This window comes from Psittacula echo (genome assembly GCF_963264785.1).
Source record: "Psittacula echo genome assembly, chromosome: 3".
Classification (NCBI taxonomy): Eukaryota; Metazoa; Chordata; class Aves; order Psittaciformes; family Psittacidae; genus Psittacula; species Psittacula echo.
In genome coordinates this window covers 58906130-58925962 of record NC_137736.1, presented here as the reverse complement: position 1 = coordinate 58925962, position 19833 = coordinate 58906130, and the positions used below count along the sequence as shown (strand labels likewise).

The 19833-nt window shown below is 42.4% G+C and overlaps 1 protein-coding gene across 14 annotated transcripts in view; it reads right to left on the bottom strand.

Annotated features, from left to right (window-relative positions):
• The window catches only part of UBE3A (ubiquitin protein ligase E3A), a 56872-nt gene extending 48671 nt beyond the window's left edge, over nucleotides 1-8201 (bottom strand). For 6 of the 14 annotated variants that reach the window (XM_080612176.1, XM_080612175.1, XM_080612167.1 and 3 more), the window contains exon 1: nucleotides 3763-7561. The gene's annotated coding sequence lies outside the window, so the exon portion shown is untranslated. Of the gene's footprint in view, nucleotides 1-3762; nucleotides 7562-7641; nucleotides 7962-8064 lie in introns of those variants that run through there. The other 8 variants (XM_080612180.1, XM_080612181.1, XM_080612169.1 and 5 more) reach the window with 5 other exon arrangements.
• Between the last annotated feature and the right edge of the window lie 11632 nt (nucleotides 8202-19833).

Below are 19833 nucleotides of genomic sequence, written 5' to 3'. Positions count from 1 at the left end.
ACACATCTATCACAGACTTATGATTATTACCCAGCAATAGGACAAAACACAACAAAGGTTCCCAACATAATTGAAGCTATGTAGTTTAAGACAGTACAATTTACAGAAGAAACAAGACCACAGCAGAGGAGATGGGAGACACAGGACTTGCTTAGTAACATGTAGCTAGCAGCAGATGAGCAATTCCAGCAACACAAACCCAAAGCTCCTGGACTTCTAGTCCTCTTTCTTCAATCTCCCTCCACCAGTTACCACCAGAGCAGAGCAGGAGTTCAGCAGACTACTAAAAAACTACACTCAGAGGCTACATGACCAATATCAAAATGAAATACAGAATTTGTAATGCTTGTCTAAAAGGAATGAAAATAATTTAATGAAGTCAGATGTGCTTCAACGTTCACCTTTAGTACTCATTAATTAGCATTAGGCTACCACAACTGCCTAAAAAATTGCAAATGGCAAATGTGACTAAAAGCATGGCTAACACGCTTGCTTCCTTCCACTCAACATGAAGAAATCTTGATGTGTCACACGACCAAAGCCAAAAGAGCTGCTTGTTTACAACTGTCATATATTTTCAATAAAAGAAGACTTCAAGGCACACTGAATATTAACAAAGATGCTAAGCTACTGAATTAACCAAACTATAATGTACAGAACTGCAAAATATTTAAGAAATTAATTCTAAATTACAAAAAATACTTTGCAACTTTCACGTCCGGCTCGATGAAAGACATCATGAAATCCCCTCTATCTGGTCCTTAAACAATGTTTTTCCCTTTTTTTTTTTTTTTTTTTTGCAGTAGCTGTCACAAGACAGGAGCAAAATAAAAAATTCTGAGCGCTACCCTTAAAGAAAGTAGGTATTTTATATAGCATTATGTATTTGAAACTGTATTACAAAATCTGTAAGTTTAAATAATAATTTTCTTCCATGACTGACTGACTGACATATTTAACATAACTTTAGCCAAACAACCACCAAGTATTGACAAACACCCTTCTTTCAGTAAGATATTTAGGTCAGGGGAGCCACGCAAATGGAGTATTTATCACCACCTTAAAATGTGAAGGGCTCAACCTTTACAACGAAGAAATACCAGTATTTCACAAAAGTGACACATTTCCTTAGGAGCTCCCATGTCCTTGAACTCTGATGGGACCTGCAGGTTGTGTAGACTGTACGTATGTAATCCCATAGTCCCAAATAGGTAAGTTTTGCTACAACAGCTGACACACATCTAGGTGCTGCCACTGCAGCCTGTGTATGCTCATGTACCATGAACTTCCTAAAAATAATATAGGGTATACACACATATTAAACCACAGCACTTATTACCACAATTTTGCTCAAGAGATTTCACTATGAAATAAAAAGTAATCATTATCTTAATATGGCTATACAAATAAGCAAGCTGGAAACATGATATTGAAAACAGAAATTCTGAAGTAGTGATAGACCTCTTCAATATCATCTAGCTTTGTAAAAGTTTGATAGCTTTTAAGAAAATGAAAATTACCATACTGTAAAATCAAAATATTTTAAGCATTAATCAGCTCCTGCACATGACTAACCATCTGCAGAAGAAAAACTTGTGTACAACTATGGTAGCATTTTCTGAAGTATTTTGACCTGCAGACCATTTTAGAAGTTCAGCTCCTTTAAGAGCCACTCCACCACCCCCTGACACCCCAAGCCTGCTGAACTGCAGCTGCTCCAACCTGGGTCCCACAAAGCATACCAAAGCAGGAGTACACAAGCAGTGCCAGAGCCCAGCTGCCTGGACAAGTCTGGCATCTCTCAGCACCGTGCAAGATTGGCAACATGTTACGCAGGTCTTGTGCCTCCCCTGCACACAGTATGGAAAAGGAGTGTTCATTTGTCATTCTCCTTTAATTTCACCAATTTCTTTAATGTAACGATTATCAAGGGAGTATCAACAAGTCCAAAAAAGGGCCCATCAAAGAGAGCAGAAGTGTGATCTCCTCTATGAAGGACAGATGAATAACCAGCTTTGTCCTTAGAACTCTAGCTTGGTCAGGGCAGGAGTTCTGCCACAGTCCTCACAGGACAGAACAAAAAGAAAATCATGCAGACTAATCGCAGCTATGCAATTAGTCAAACCCAAATACAGGTTCCATGATTTTATGCTTGTGATCCCACTGGTTGATGCAAGGCTCACCCAGACCAAACCTAAACTGGATTTCAAACTACCTTATAGGTTTTGGTACTTTGTCTTATGTAGGTACTTAGGTCACAGGTTTGAAATTATGTCACACCAGGATTGAACATGAAGACACATGGAAGACAGGGAGGTGATTCAAGACAACCAGCATGTGTTTCAACATGTCATTGGTTGGATGGTTGCATCCAGATGGTAGCGGTCAACAGCTCAATGTCCAGATGGAGATCAGTGATGAGTGGTGGTCCTTAGGGTTCTGTATTGGGTCTAGTACTGTTTAATATGGACAGTCTGAGTGCACACTCTGCAAGTTTGCAGATGACACCAAGCTGAGTGGTGCAGCTGACACACCTGAGGGATGGAATGCCATCCAAAGAGACTTGGACAAGCTTGAGAAGTGGGCCTATGAAAACCTCATGAAGTTCAACAAAGCCAAGTGTTAAAAACCTGCACCTGCGTCAGGGCAATACATGGTATCAACACAGGCTGGGTGATATCAATACAGAGTGCCCCTGAGAAGCACTTAGAGGGTACTGGTGGATAAAATAATGAACATGAGATGACAATGTGCACTCGCAGCCCAGAATGTTAACTGTATCCTGGGCTGCACTAAAAGAACTGTGACCAGCTACCTGAGGGAGGTGATCCTGCCTCTCTGCTTTGCGCTAGCGAGTCCCTAGCTGGAGTACTGCCTCCAATTCTTGGGTTCTCAGACAGGAAAGACATGGATCTGTTGCAGCAGGTCCAGAAGAGGGCCACAGAAATGATCAAAAGGCAGGAGCACCTCTCCTATGAGGAAAGGCTGAACAAACTGAGGTGGTCCAGTCTGGAGAAGGCTCCAGGTAGACTTTAGAAACCTTACTGCAGCCTTCCAGTACTTAAGGGGGCTTATAAGAAAGATAGGACAAACTTAGGCCTGATGTGATAGGACAAGGTGTAATGCTTCTAAAATAAAAGACTTAAACTAATTACAAGAAAGCAATTCTACCAATGAAGGTGGTGAAACAGTGGAAGAGGCTGCCCAGAGAGGTGGTAGATACCCCATCATTGGAAAAATTCAAGGTCAGGCTGAACAGGACTCTGAACAATCAGATCTGGTCATATACGACCCTGCTTCATTGCAGGGGGGTTGGACTGGATGACCTTTAAAGGTTCCTTTCAACACAAACTATTCTATGATTCCATGAAAAAAGTTATACCCTCAATATCAAGCAGTCAGCTGGTATATCAGTTCAAGTTTGTGCTAAACCATCACTGCTGTAATTCACCTATGGGACAGTTCCACTGTCGAAATACCACACAAGATAAGCATGATTCTCAAAGGTAAAGTATGTCAACATAGAGCATGTTTTCAAAGGTATGTAGGATACACATAGGAGTGCTTTTGACAGACAATTCTGGAACAGCCACATGCTGTTAAGGTTCTTTTCAAGCCACCAGGTGACAAAAAAAATAAAAAACAACCAAAAAAAACCCAACCCAAACCACTGTTTCACAAGCTAGAAGTTTCTCTTAAAACACATACACCTGTTCTAAGGAAATGCAAGTTGCTTCAAAAGAAGCAGGTCACCCCTCTTACCTAAGACAGTGAAGTGAGAGTCAGGGTCCAGAGGCAAGCCACCCATTTAGTTCACCCAGCTGAACAACTGCAGCTTCTCCTAATTCTTCAACACTCTGTAAAACACAGGTAAAGAACCATGCAGGATGGCAATGGAAAGAGTATCACTAAAGACTGACTTCCACCCTCTTTCTCCATTCAGCACTTTTCATAATACAGGGAAGCAGGCTCAACCTATTACAAGTAAGAATTAGTTAATGCTTCCTTTCAGAGATTAGTTCACGAGTATTTGTGAGACAGAACAGCATGGTAATATTTAATTTATAATGTAATTTTGCAACGAGTAAGTTGTTAGTAAGTCCTGTCAACTCCCAGCCACAAGAAGATGGAACTATTCAAAAATAGCAAGTGAAAGTGCTATTTGGTCATGTATTGTATTGGTAACCACAAATCCTGGATCTCAACATTATTTGATTTTATAATTTTTTATTTTTTTTTTTAAATATTTATCCTACAAGGCTATTTTCCTGAAGAAACATCTTACCAGCCGGCATAGCTACTGAAGTGCTGCTTCATTACAAAATGTTACCTTTACACTGCATTTGCTGACTTTCTGCAAACCAACCAGATACATTACACACATTATTGTTCATATGAGCCTGGTTTTTTCCAAGCTTTTATTCATGGACAGCTTTATAAGGCTGTCATGCAGTGCCTGTAAATACAAGAAGTTAATGCAGTAAAAGTTAAAGTCAAAATATTAAGGTGACAAAAAGCCACTTCTAACATGTGGTTTGCTCATTGCTGTTGTCTCTGGGAACCAAACATTTAGCAAAGCTTACAGCACTCTCCTGTGAGTGGGGGAAAAAATGATTTATTTTTTTTTTTTAGTAAACATCATATTCTAAATTATTTGTTACAGACCCTGACAGCAAATGTATTACCCTCTTCCATGCACAAATCAACATTTGATTAATGACAGAAAAATCTTTCAACACTGCTTCTCTGTAAAACTCACAGCTACCTTAAATATACCGGACACTTCAGAAGAAGTGTAAAACATCTCCTTTGTTTAAAAATCAATATAAATTCATTAACTAAAGTGAAGCAAAGACCTGGCCCACAGTACCAAAGACTGACACTGAAAATGAGATATATGCCTACATATTTTAGGAATTCTTTCCCCTTGTCCCTCAATTGCATGTTCTATTTTTAAGAGTTAGTGGCTTTTATCTTTCAGTGATACACTGAATACACTGCCTTGGTGAGAGAGAAAGACATTTCCTGCATTTAGAAAAAAGATTAATTCTCTCTGAACATTCATTAAATAAACTGAAACCAAAAATAGCAGAGGGGAAAAAAAAAAAAAAAAATATTTACTCCATAGCAAAAAATAAGGTGACACATATTTGATGCAATTATAAAAATGTAAACATTATATTCATTCTACATTAAATGCCATATCATGTACTACACTATTGTTTATACAAAATGTTACAAGCTTAAAAAGCAAATATTCATAATGAAATAAGCATGACTTCATACTGGGGTACATATTTCATAATTCTGAAAACGGCTTTCTCCTACCAAACGTAAAGTGAAAAGAAAAACAACCTGTTTTATTTCCTCAAGTCAATTAGAACAAGGACAATCTCAAGGTGCTCTAACAAGCTGAGAACATCCCTCAGTGTATTTAACATACACACACAGTTTTAAATCCCATCCACAAAAGAATAATCATTCGCATATGTCTTTAAGCAGTGGCAGTAATTAAAAAAAGACTAAAAGCTTTGTTTGCTATTAAAAAAAGGATAAAACCCACACAATGTTAAGAGTTCTGAAGAGGACCCGAACTGCAAGCTCTAGGCTTTAAAACACACTGCTATGAACAAGTTAAACTCCTCTGTTGTTTCAAGCTTGCCTTCCCTTCAGTCACTTTCTTTACGCAGTCACAGAATCATGCCCCTAGAAAATCCGAAACAACTCAAACTATTTTGTCATCTGGTTTGATGTTTTTATTTATAAATTCTTGGGAGATACTAGGGATAGTCCAGCAAGGAAAACCAGCAAACAGTGATGGTAAACAGAAAAAAAAACTTGTTGATTCTAGTATGAAAGATACTACATTAAACAGCAAACATTTAGAGTGGAATGGAAGGTACTCATAAAAGAGAGATGAAGCATCCCATAACACTGCACAGAAATAATTTCAATTAAAGGTATTTTTCAGCCCTGTAAACCTAAGCAGTGGTCTAGATTTTCTTTCAAGGTTTGTCTATATCAATTTGACAGGACATTACTGTTACAAAGACAAGTCATAAGCATTGTAAACTTCATTTCTTTTGAAAAGACAAATGAGTGTAAGGAAAACTATGGAATATCCATAGCAATTTGGTAATGTACATTTCCTATTTTCAATTCAACACACTCCAAGTTTCACAGTATTTTCAAACTTTCAACTGTTTCCAAGATGAAAGGGCACAGAGTATCCCGTGCTACCATCCAAACTAAGCAGTTTGTTAAAACTGTAAAGCCTGTTTTCCAGCAGTTTTCATTCTTATCAAGGGGCACCTCTCACCACCTCTGTTATCATCCCACCCAGTCATAGATGTCTAACAACACACTTAACCTAGAGTTTAGCTTCCCTCTTCATGTGGAATCTCTAACTGGATGCTATTTGCATAAATTAGTAACTTAATCTTATGTTTTAGACCTCTCCCTTTCAAACCAGTCAACAACATAAACAAAAAGGTAAAATAACAATACAGTCATGTACATTTTACTTTGTTAGGAATCAAAGCTAAAATCAGATACAATTTCCCACTGAGGAACTTTCTGGTAGGCCTGCAAGAGGCATGGTAAAACTAATCTGACAAGTCGATTCTCACAGAGCCTCAGGTTTGCATAGCCACCTACTGAGGTAGGGAAGTTTCCATACAGACACAGAAAGGCCATTCCTGAAGTGATGTGTTAAGCACAGGTTTCCTTCCAGAGTTTTAACACAGCTTACACAGAAGAAAACAAAGAAAAAGTATTTCCATTAACTAGAGGGGGGGGAAAAAAAAAAAAAAGAAAAAAAAGTAGCATAACCAAAAGTCTACAGATTACAGGTTCTTGCCACTTAAAGGAGAGTTGTGGATCATGCTTTGTTCCCTCAGCAGTACTAACTTCTGAATGACCACATCACTTCATCTTAGACACCAGATATACAAATCAGCTGTGAACTGTAATGCCCCACAGAGCTCCTTTAAAAGAAATATTGCCGCTACACTTAAAAACGGAACCCTGAAAGTGCTGCAGTGGGAAGTAACAGATCCCGTTTACTAGCAAAGCAGTTTGTTCAAAGGTTAGAAGATCCGACTCTTCAGACTGGATAGAAGGTAACAGGAGCAAGTGAACACACCTACTTTGTTAAGCCGGCCTTGCACACTAGTTACGCACCCTCGCAGTACTTCACACACCCGCACCTCCCCTGCTGCCCCAGCGGGCCATGCCGAGAGCACCCAGGCGCCCCGTGCCCACGGCAGCCCCGCGGAACCGGGAAACTGAGGCAGGGACAGACTAGGTTCACCCAAGGTCGCCCAGCAAGCCCAGTCCTCTCTGGGGGCGGGCTGCAGCCCAGAGCCACCAGCCCGCCCGGCCTTCCCGCTTCTGGGGAGAGACGGGGCGGCCCCGCACCCATGTGCCTCACTGGGAGGTGGGGGATGACCACCGGGGCCACGCACCCCTGCCGCCGACACTTCCCGCCTGCCGTCCCCACCCCCGGTAGTGGATCTCCCAAGCGGAGGGAAACGGGCAGGGCCGCTTCCCGGCTCCCTCCTCCTCAGGGCCGGCGTGAGCCGGGCGCCATCCCCCGTTCCGGCCCTCCCCCGGGCCGGGCGCTGCGCAGCGCCTACAGACCTGGGCGCCGCGGCCTGCTGCTCCCGGTCACTCCCGCAGCCACCGCCGCCCGGGCTCTATGCGGGGGCCACGCTGCACTCGGGGCCGGGCCGCAGGCGAGGAGCCGCCGCTGCCGGAGGAGCCGTTGGGGCCCCGGTGCGGAGAAGACGGAGACGCGGCCTGGCGGGAAGGCGTGAGGCAGCGGCCTGCCGAGGGCGGGAGGGCGGGCCAGGCCCGCGGCTGCGCCTCCTGTCGCGGACTCGCTCACTCTCAGCGCGAGCCCCGCGCCACCATCTTGGGAGCAACGCGGATATCGGCGCGGCGCAAGCTCGGAGGACGGGCGGGGGTTGGGGGGGAGGGGGGGCGGGAAGGAGGACCCGCTGCGTCCCGGCGTGCAACGCGGGCAGGGGCGGGCGGACAAGGCGGCAGCTCCACGGTACCCACCCCGCGAAACCATAGAGTTCCTGGGCCGGTTTCTTCCTGTTTTTTTCACTGGCTGCTCCCGGCGGAAGGGAGCCGGGGCGGTGCCTGTGTGCCTGCGTGCATGAGGCGGCAGCCGCCATGTTGGAAGAGGGCAATGGGGCGAAGGGCTCGGGGGGCGGGACTCCCTCCGCATGGGGCGGCTGTCTGCGCAGAGCGCGGGGGTGGTAACGCGGAGGACGGGGCGGAACTCGGAGTGGCGCATGCGCGGTGTCCAAGGCCCGGGGCGGATTGCGGGGCGGGGGCGGGAGGAGTGCGGCAGTTATCGTGGGGTCGGTGGTGACACGCGCATGTCGAACAGTGCGCACGCACGTTTATATATGTGTGTGTATATGCATATATACACCTATATATATGCACACACGGACATATATACATATATATACACCTGTGTGTGGGGATTGACAGGCACATGCATGTACATATAGGATAGGGTATATATAGGATACATATGATAGGACAAGGGGCAATGGGTTCGAACTAAAATGGGAAGTTCAGGTTAGGTATGAGGAAGAAGTTCTTTACTGTGAGGGTGGTGAGGCACTGTAATGGGTTGCCCAAGGAAACTGTGAATGCTCCATCCTTGGCTTTGAGCCACCTGGTATAAGTGTGAGGTGTCCCTGCCTATGGCAGGGGCTTGGAAATAGATGATCTTTAAGGTCCCTTCCAATCCAAACCATCCTATTGTTCTGTGAATCTATATCCACACTCACGCCGAGGGACAAATATGTAAACGCACACACAGGGATGTGTGCAGGGACGTGCACGCATGCTTACATGCTTATCTATATATGTATGCGCATGCATATGTTACAGACATATGCATGCGCACTGATACACCACAGTTGCGCAGGCGCACCCATGTGCACGCACACGCATGCATGCTTTCACACACACATGCCCTGCTCGCAGCAGGGCTGCAGGCAGGACAGTACGCAGACATAGAGGTGAGCAGTGGCACAGCAAGAGGACACAGCTGTTGCGGGCAAGGAGAGCAACTGACGCCACCTCTGAGCCCTCAGCAAGGAGAGCCCGGCCACCATCAAGGCCTGCTGCAGTGTCAGGCCTGTCCGCGGCCCCATGGCAGTCCGCCCAGGGTGTATCAAGTTTAATCCGGGCTGGGTGCCAGGGCTGGCCGGCAGGAGGGAGCGCAAGAAGGGGAACGGACAATGACCTTTGGAGGGGAGCCCGCGCTGGGGCCGTATTCTGCTCTTGCTGCTGCTGGCCAAGGCACATGAGGACAGGCAGCACGCAGCATGGCTGTCCCGGCTGTGTCAGACCCCTGTGCAGGCGACGGAGGAGAGGATGAGGACAGGCAGAGCAAGAGGCCCATGTTACTCAAACCCAAAACTGCTGGGGGCACAGAGGGCAGAACTGGCTGTTGGGGCTGGGAGGGTTGGGGAGCACTGAGGACCCAGCACACGGACTAAGGGTGAGCAAGAAACCCTGACCCTGAGCAGCCGTGCCTGAAGGCTGCCTCGCTCGCCTGCCCTTGAAAACAGTTTTTCCATTAACTCATATGTCATTTCTTTCCTTCCCCTACCTACACTAATGCCTGTGCATTGCAAGTTTGCTTTCTGAGGGGTTTTAAAAACACAGGTAAAATTTGCGCTTTGGCAGGTTAGTGTTGAAAGCAGGTCGATCAGGTAGTTTCAAAATTGAGCAACGCATGCAAAATTTGAGGTTTTGGGATGTTGACTTTTTTAAGGCATTGAATTTGTGCAGCTGCAAGCATAGAAGGAGAGGAAGGAGTAAGTAGAAAGTAAAAGGAAAACAGATCTGAATCTTTTTTATATTATTCCTTAATAAAGGAAATTAATATAAATGATTCTACACTTGCAGATAGTATACTTTTTTATTAAAAACAAACAAATAAATAAATAAATAAATGTAGAAGCATGAGAAGTTCTTAAATGTTACAATAAACTGTTAAAACCATAAACATAAATTCTCAAAAGTACGATACTGAAGCGAAGTATTTGTTCTGGGCCAGGAAATGTGTTTAAGATCTCTAAGAAGGCATGGATACATTATAGTTTTTAGCACAGTTTTGGAAGACCTAAGGTGTACGCTACAGGGCAATAGCTGGTGAGTCTGGTGGACTTAAACTACACTGTTACAGATCAGGCAGAGAGTCCTGGTGCTCACAAGGAATATGGTGGGCAGAGGTATAATTGGAATAGTAAGACTGAAGTGCAAGAGTACTTCACAGCGTGGTCTGAAAGCAGGGTATATTGCTATGCTAAGATGGACATTGTTATTCATCTAAAAATAATCACTGGAATGAACATAGACTTCTGCATCTGGACGCTCTCCCACACAGTAGCAAACCCTGCCAGCTTTGGTGTATTAAAATTTCAGATTCAGAACAAAGTTTATTGTGCCATGAGCTTTCTTGTTACCTCAGAAATAGTAATACTGAGAAAACTCGATCTGGAAGATGCACTCATTTGCTGCCTTTCCCTTGATCTGTTGCAGAGCCCACATGTTCAGTCGTTATTTCCTCTTAGCCTATAAGGATGCTATGGGGAAGCATGTCATCGGTAAAGTCCAAGTAAGCAACATCTGCTCCCCTCTTGCCTGCAGAGCCAGTCTTCTCATCACAAAGGTACTCAGGCTGGTCAGGCATAGTTTGCTTTTGGTAAATCCATGCAGGCTGTTCCCAGTCATCTTGCTCTTACTGATTCTGAAAATCACTTCAGGTTAAGCTGATGAGCCATGTCTTCCTTGATCCCCATACCCTAGATCCTCCTTGCCTCCAGCACTTGGGGACCTCCCATGACCACCACAGTTGTTCGGGGATGACAGAAGGTGGCCTCACAGTGATGCTGGACATCTCTTAGTGTGCTTGGTTGCTTCTAATCCCATGAGTTTACATATGTCTTGTTTTTTTAGGTAGCCCATAACATCATCTTCCTATTCTGTGAGCAGCACCTTTCTCCTGCAAGCTTTGCTACTACCCATAGGGATCTGGGAGTTCCAAGACCACACCTTGCTGGTAGCAATGACACTGATATGGTCTTTTCTATGTCCTGTGCCACCAGGTGCTCTGCCCCATTAAGCAGCAGCACCATGATTTTGTTAGTCCTCCTTTTGCTGGTGGTGTAACTACACATGCTCTTATTGTCTTTCACATCCCTCATGGATTTCAGCTGTGGCCTAGCTTTGGCCTTCACAATTTTCCCCCTGCATGATTAGATGATGCTTCTATACCTCTTCCTGGAATATATCCCAGTCAGTCATTGCGTGGAAGTTGTCTCTATGACTTTTATTGGGACATTTGGTCATCTTCTCCCACCTTTATAGCAGGGAGGACCAGGGCCTCTCAAAATATCCAAGATAAGAATGCTGTGGATTTGTATGATGGTTGTCTTTTTTTTACCCCTTTTTCTTATCAAATAGTAGCTGACACTTGGTTTGGAGTTGGGGATTTTGTCCCCTACAGAACCTCAAGTGCTTTTTTATTTTCCATGGAACTTCTGATTGCAATCCTGGGATGTTGTTCCTGGTTAGCAATGGACAGCTCATGGTCCATCACTGCTCTGAGATCATATTGCTTAGAGATGTTGCAGGTTTTCATCTGAAGAAACCAATGCAATTGTTAGGAAGAGGCAGATGATAGCAGGTGGAGGAAATGTGCAGTGTGGATCAAGCTGATGGGGATGCTGGGGTTTATTGCATTGGCTGAATGCAGATGTATGGGAAGGAAACTTCTCTGAATAGGACACAGGTATGAAAAGACTCAGCCTTCCTTCTGTTTTAGGAGGTGTGGGACAAATCATGTTGGCTGTAGACATGCAAAGAATGCTAAGTAATATATCCAGAGCAAATTGCACCATAGCGGTGTTACACAAGTGACCAAGCTGCATGATAAATTTCACTTTGATTCTGCTAGGGATACATTGTTATTTTGGGGGAAGTACTAAATTCCTTTTAGGTTTTATAGCATGTGCTGTAACTTTTTCTTACTCTGAAGTAGCTTGACTAACCACAGATAAACGGTGTCCACTGGTGTGCCGAAATTGTTTCTGTTACAAAGGGAATAATTGTACTTTCCTGCCTCATTTAAGTATGTTACATATTCAGAAATGCTAGGATATTAGGGTACAGAAATGCTTTTGCTGCCTCGAGTGTTTTCAGTTACTGTACACTGATATAACCAGCTGCTGGAAAGCAACTGGATCTGCCCAGCTGAGCAGACTCCAAATTTGGAGAAATCTGATTGGAATTCCCAGTGGAAAAGCCACCACTCCCTCCTTGCTTCCTCCTTTATCCCTACTGCTGCTCAAGGGCCTGGGTGTGGACTGCAGCTGAGGAGAGCAAGTGGTTAGACTGTATTATGCAGTAATCCCCTCCACAGAGCAGGCTCCAGTGAGGTGCTTCAATTGCGTGACTGAAGTAATGCTCAGTAAAAAGTAAAAAATTAAGAATTAGAGCTAATAACCTGGTCACTCAGTAGAAGCCCTGCAGAAAATCTAATCTTAGCATCTGAACATTTGGAAACTATTGTCTTTCTCTTCTAGATGCTGAAATAGAACAAAACCAACTTGTCTCATACACAAGTTATATGGAATAGGCAGCAGTTTCCAGCGGGAGGAAAAGGATATTAAAAATAGAATCCCAAGTCTCGTTCACCATTTACTTGTGATGCTGAAGAAATGCCATTGTTAACCAAGTCTGCTGCATATTAATTTCAGTAGATTTTGATGTCTCACTTCAGAACTTTGTAGAAAATCATTTCCTCTGGAGATGTCTTTGTAAACGCACACACAGAACGATGCATGTGTGCTGTTCTTATTTCATGTGAAACCCCCAATACAAATTACCTGATAATTCATCTTTTTGGTGTTGATTTCAAATAATTATGTGAGTGAAAATTAGATTTTGAATCTCTGTAAGGGTAACCCCTTAGATAGTAGCATCTTTTTAGTGAACAATCTACCTTAGTTAATCCTTTTAGACAGAAAGAGTACACTGAAGTGCTATGAGCCTTTGGGAGCCAAGCCAAATGCTTCAACTTGCTGATAGCTGAATCTTTTATGCATCCCTTTGCAGATAAAAAGATAAGTGAGGGGAAAAGATCATCATCAATATAATGAAATATCAGAGTTCTGAGTTAGTGCTTAGTCTGGGCAACTGGGAGATAAAAAATCCCTGTAGTGACTGGGTGATTATGATGGACTGTGGTGATCTGTTCTCTCATCTTTTCATCTCTTGCCGTGGTAGATATTTGAAGGTGGGAGCAACATTCTCGACTCGGATCTCATTTTTAATGCAAATGGAGAGACTTGAGCTCCTTAAGGGCTGTCTATAGTGCACTGCAAATCATTTAGCTTAATACAGTGTAATCCTTAGCTTAAGAGGGCAGTGAAGTAAAAACAGTGTGGTGGAGACTGCACAGCCAGGCCTTGGCAGTCAAGTGAGATGCTTTGACCTCAAGCCCTGGATGTAGAAGGCAGGTCACAACTGAAACGGGCCGTGCTTCTAACCTTTTCTCTTCTCACTCCTGTCACGATGGTGAGGAGATAAGTATTTTAAAGTGGTTAATATTGTGCCACTGAAATCTTAAAACCTGTCCAGCACTTAGCCACTCTACCCTTTGCCGTGTATGGTAAACATGGTCCTCCTTGTGCTGAAAGCTGTGGGAAAATTCTTAATGGAGTCAGATATAAGGGAAGCAAGTGGAAATAAAGACATATGCATTTCACTTTTCAAAGTCCTCTGGAGATGGCTTGGATATGATTCCCCCCACCTCCCATATGTTTTTATATAGGTGTGGGGTTTTGCCAGTGTTAATTTTTAGTGTATGAAACCCTTAGCTTTTGTCATTGGTTTGGTGTGTAGGAATAGCAAAGAGAATGTTTTAATTCTACCAAATTACTGCACTTCTTATTCACAAGACAGAAACATTAGTTTGAAAAGTACAGAAGCAAAATGTAAGCAATACTCAGAAAAGTTTATTTCATTCCTTGACTAAACTCCACATTGCCTTTTGTCAGGTATGCTTCCAATTAACTAAAATCCCCCCACTTGAAGAAAGAAAAGATGATGCGTGATCTGTGAACATACAATCAAGAGTGGCTTTCAATATTTTGTTCCAGAATCTGAGCTACTTTATATCTGGTTCTTCATTTTAACCTAGGGATTGAACTTTTCTGTGGGCATTTCTGAAGGGCCATGCATGCTTCTGTGTCCTGAAAAGCACACTTGTTCTCTTCTTTCTTCTCTTGAAGAGATGAACTGGTCTGTGGTTAAGGTGTGATGTGGAAGGTCATGTTATCTTAAAGTGGTTCCCATTTCTGGAAGGCTGATTTTGATCAAGTGAGATTGTTTTGGTTCCTCCCTGCAAGCTGAGGGAGATTTCCTGCTGCATTTTGCTGAGATAAGCTCATCAGAGGAAAGTCTTGTTTCCCTGAATGCCTTGCCAGGCACAATGGCCTCTGGAAGGAAACAGGGTGAAAGAAGAAGCAGCTCATGCACACGCCTTCATCTCCAAATCTAGTGTATCGTCTTTCTGCCAGCCTTGCACTTGCCTCCTCCAGTCTTCTTGAAGGAGCAGAGCATAGAGATTCTTCCCATGGAGTGAGGGGTTTGTGCTTTGCTACAGATCTCCACAATATTTCCTTTGGTCACCTCCACAGATGAACTGGACATGTTCTTCTTTTTTTTTGGCTGTTTTGCATTCTTGCTGGTTCTGTGCTGTGAGGATGCCAGCATTGCAGGGATTTTCAGTCCTTTTTTTTTCTGCCTTTCTGCTGTCTGATGTGCTGTATCGCACACTTTTCTACATTCACAGCCTGGCCCTGGTTCCTGACATGGTGTCTGGTTTCAGAAAGAAGTCTTGAGTACTTGCTGTAGTTGTGAAAGATGCTTAGGAGAAATGCTTTTGTTTACTCAGAGATTTCATGAGGAAATCTTGGTATGTTCTGCAGCACGCAGCATGGCTGAAACTGCCTTACATCACATAGCTGTGCAGGTTTTGGGTAACTGTTGTTTTGGTTGTAAAAAAGGAGCCTGACTGACAGCTGCTTTTCTGACCACATGCCTACATTATTTTTCCAAGATATATATAGAAGTCTAACTTGCTGAGCACAGGAAAATGACTTTGTGCAATTAATGTGACATGCTTAATAATGCTTGGAAGGGTGCAGGCATCTGCATTTATCAACCTGCCGTGGCTAAAAACAAAAATCTGGCAAGCAATCCCAGTGCAAACACAACACATATTTTTCTAAAACAAGGGACCGCACAATGCCCAATTGCTTTTGAGACGAGACACTATTTTTCCAAGACAAACTTGTGTCATGCCAGAAGCTCACTTTACCCTTGGGTTGTGCTACAGAGTGACAAACTCAATTTACCTTTTTTTTTTCCTTTGGCCTTTTAATGTCATAATTACTCTCCTATTTAAACAGTTCATTCCTTGAATGCAAAGTATGCTTTGGTTATTAGCACTGCAGCAGTGCTTTGGTGAAATTGGGTCCAAACAGCTATCCATATATTTTCCAGTCAATAAATAATTGTAAAAAGTCATCATGAGATAATTGAAAAGTTGAAGGCTCAAATAATTAGCATGCAATATGCAGCTTTCCATGCCCAGTGTTTTTATACAGCTGCATTGATAGCACTTTTGTCTGGGGAGGTTTTAATTTGAGAAGGAGGGCACTCCCGAGGGGGTTTCTGCTTGAAGATGAAACCTTATTTAGCTTGAGAAGGAAAAGCATCAGCCACAGCTCCAACCTCTCTAGGCTCAGGTGCTAGAAGATGTTAGAAGTGTCGCCTCCTTTCCTCAGCAGCAGTACTCATTTTACTGTAGCTCTTGCTGCTGCAGAGACAGCTATGCCAGGTTCAACCTCCTGTAGCTATTGGGACCTACCCTGAAGTATGTCCTTAACCAAAATGTAGAATGTACAACTCACAACATTTTTATCATCAGTATATAAACACCAGATGCTTGGCTGGCTGCCCTTTGGAGGAAAACACAGAAGTAAGAGGGGATGGGAGGAGAAGGAGGAGAGTTTAAGCTGCCTCACGTGTCTTGTCCCAGTGAATTGGCTGGTTTTAGTATTAGGGAGAAATTTAATTCCTGTGTTTTGAGTCTTACTCGCTGACTTCCAAGGATCATCAGAGGAGGGGCAGAAGTACAAGGACATGGGAGGCATTGATCACTGATTGTAGCTGGGGAGAAAGGGATGAAAATGTTAATTTATTACCAAAGTGGAGGTGAATTGTGTTTGAACCCAGAGCTTAAAAGTACTATAGCTTGTTTGTCTCCTGAGAAAACCCCTATCCCCAGTGCTGACCACAGAAGCAGTAATCTTGGGAAATACTGCATAATATTGGAAGAATTTTGAGACTATCTTACAGATATCTTGCTGGAGGATGTAGTTCTATGCTTAGGTTCCTGCTAGAGTTTGTTGCAGGCTGCATCTGATCTGTGTGCCTACATCACCTTTCTATGGAATCTACTATATGATCCCTGTCTGAGCCCCATGCAACATTGGCATGTGGCCATGTTGTACCTCTTGACCCCAGAACTGAAATATACTCTGGACTGGTAATATCCATGTGCAGAAGAGATCATTCAGGCCATTATGTACCCAGCAAATGCATTCAATAAATGTTTTGTCTGTAAAAGCATTGAACATCTATCCCGTACATGTCAATCCACCACTGCCCAAATACAGATCTACAGTAAGGGATCTTCCTTGCATTTGTGATTTTGCTTGCACAGTTTTGCTAGAAAGGAATGCTTGCTGTACAGCATGTTGAAGAAATACAGATATTTGCACTTGAGAAAGTGAAATCCTACCGGACAGAGGAAAAATATGTGGGAGTTTTGCCTGAATAAGTACTAAAAGGTTTGGCCCTTGAGATGGAAATAGACCTTGGAGTTTTACCAAGGTTCTTCAGAGCTCCTTGTTCCCATTGCTTTTCTCTTTCAAATATGATGACTGGAGCTGTCTGGATGCAGAACTCATTTGAACTAAAAATAAGTATCTTTTGAAAATGGGATCTTCACTCCCTGGTCTCTCAGAAAGTCTGCTCAGGTATGAAACAGTGTATTGCTTTTGGTGCTGATTTTCTAGGCTGGTGTTTAATCTATGTGAACTGTGAAATACTGATTTTACTGTACTTACTTATATGGAAAAAGCCAAGCATGTGAGCAAACTATGGTGTTACTAAAGATTGGACAAGCTCCTTTGAACTAGTTTCTTTACTAATCTACAATGATCTTATTGCAGACACTTAAAAATAAATACCAGCTTCTTCTCACTGTTTAGAGACATTGAAGAAGAAATATAGAGCTCTTAATGCACATGAGAATCAGATTCAGATACAATAAACGTTAATTGTGACTTCTTGTCAGGTTTTCCTTTGTAAGCCTACAAGCCTACAAGTTCCCTGACAGCTTTGCAATTACAGAAAGAAATAATAAAAAAACCCACAGAGCAGATGTGATTCTGTGTCCAGGGATTATTCTGTAACCCTGAAAGATTGAACTGATACCACTTTTGCAAAAAGAAGCAGTGGGTGAGTGCCTATATGCTTTCTCACAAGTGACATCTGACAGGAAGTACCTCACCTGGTGTCCTCACCATTCTAGAGAGGATATTGAAAATTAATAAAATCTCACACTTCTAAATTGGTCAAAATTGATGTCATTACAGACATAAAGACATTACAAAGTTGGATGAGCACTCATAAATCATAACTTCAAGGGTAAGACCATTATATATTCTTACATTGGTAAGACCAATGTAGATTCTGTCAGAGCAGACAGAAGACTTACTTGGACGTCAGAACTTAGTCTTCCGGTTTTAAGTTTCTTGCTCTTACTGTATGAACAAGCCTGGATGCTTGTCTGTAATTTAGGACTTCTTATCTGTAATGACCATAAAGGAAGTGAAAAGGTATATTAACTGGTGTGCAGTTAGAGCCAAAATCGTATGAACTGCATCTTTGAGACTACATTACCAATTCGAACTTTCATGTTGGAATGGGAAGTTTTCCTTCAAGGTACAAATTGCCCTCTCCAACTTGAAGTAAATAGTTGGAAATTGCTGAAGAGTCTCTACCTCAGAATGAGGGGAAATGTGGTAATACGCATGGTGTAGGACGGGGGTTTATCTTTTACAGAAGTATCCGTACTGATGTTTCTAAGACTGACATGTTACACTCCAGAAGGAACATCTCTCGGTTGTCATCTTATAATTTTGGTTAATTCGATGCTTACAGACACTGTTACAGACACTGTTATGCTCTCCACTCTTCAATTAAACAAATGAGCTCCTAAATGTAGCAAGCAGCCCCCATGCCTTTTTTTTCCTTCTCCGTAAGAACACTTCTACTGAACATGAAAGCAAGATTTACACAAGAAAATCTTTGCCCTGAGAGTGGATGCTGTGGTTTGATATCTCTGCCAAGACTCCAGGCTTCTCAAAAGCTTAGTTATAAGCATGTGGGATTCTCAGCTAAGAGTTCTATAGCATAGTAAGTGCTTATAATAATTTATGAACTGGAATTAGAGTTGTAGAGTGTTTTCTAATGCTATAATGCTTGTAATGCTGGAAATAGTACTTTCATACAGTGTGTCATATGCTTAATTTTTAATTAAGACATAACTAGCCAAAACACTAGCTGTCATGCCTAAATCTTCCCCCCACCCCACCCACTCAAAAGTGATGCCAAATCTGTAAAATCATGAACTGATGAAAGTAGTTGAAAATAATATAAAAATTAATGTCAAAACACTCGGGACTAGACTTGAGCTCTGAAGTTTAACACAAGTGAAGTTCTGATCCTCAGTCCTTCTGTGGTGATATGCAAATTTTTGGGTAAAGGAATACAGCAGCTCTGTACTTCATGTTGAACTTTCCTTACAAGAAGAAAACACCTCTCATGCTGTCCCATTGCAGACACAGAGGGCATACAACTTTTATCTTTCTTACAGAGACACATATGAAGGAGAACTGGAGAAGCCATCTCACCAAGTGACAACCATTGATGATTTCTTTGTACTCATATTTCTGTTTCCACTCTCTTAAAAATAAATAAATAAATAAATAAATAAATAAAGACACTTAGCACAGGAGAAGCCCACTTTCCATGCTATTTATGCCACAGACTGTATGCGAGTCATGTTAATGATGGAATATAGCAAACTGCGAAGTCATTTACATTACATTTACGTTAAACAACATCCTAGGCCAAGTCTTCCCTGACCTACTCGAACAAATAATTCTCTTGTATACAGAGATCATGATTTGTCTCATTTTCAAGTGTCTGTTGCTAGCAGTGGTTGGGCTAGAAGGTATTCTGTTTTTCTTAGCTTGCTCTTTGTATTTATCTGTGTATATGTGTGTATGTGTGCAGTGATGCATGAAAAGACAAGTCAAATGTGCGACAAAGGCTAATATTTGAAAAGGTTGCTTTGGACTATTAAAACCTACCCATATTGGGATGTCATACACCTATGAGAAAGACAATTTTTACTACCCTCATGAGTAACCGGTCAGAAAACAACAGTGGCTTACTTTTAATAGAAAGGAAAATGTTACATGGTTTGAATGACTGTACATATTGTCAACATAAAATGAGGATAAATGGAATAGATTGCTAATTTTTTATATAGAGGCATTGTAATTCTAACTAAGCATTCATGAAGAATGACCTTACTGATAGGACTTTCTTATCATGTAGATTCTATATCAGTGGTTATTACTGTGTGGT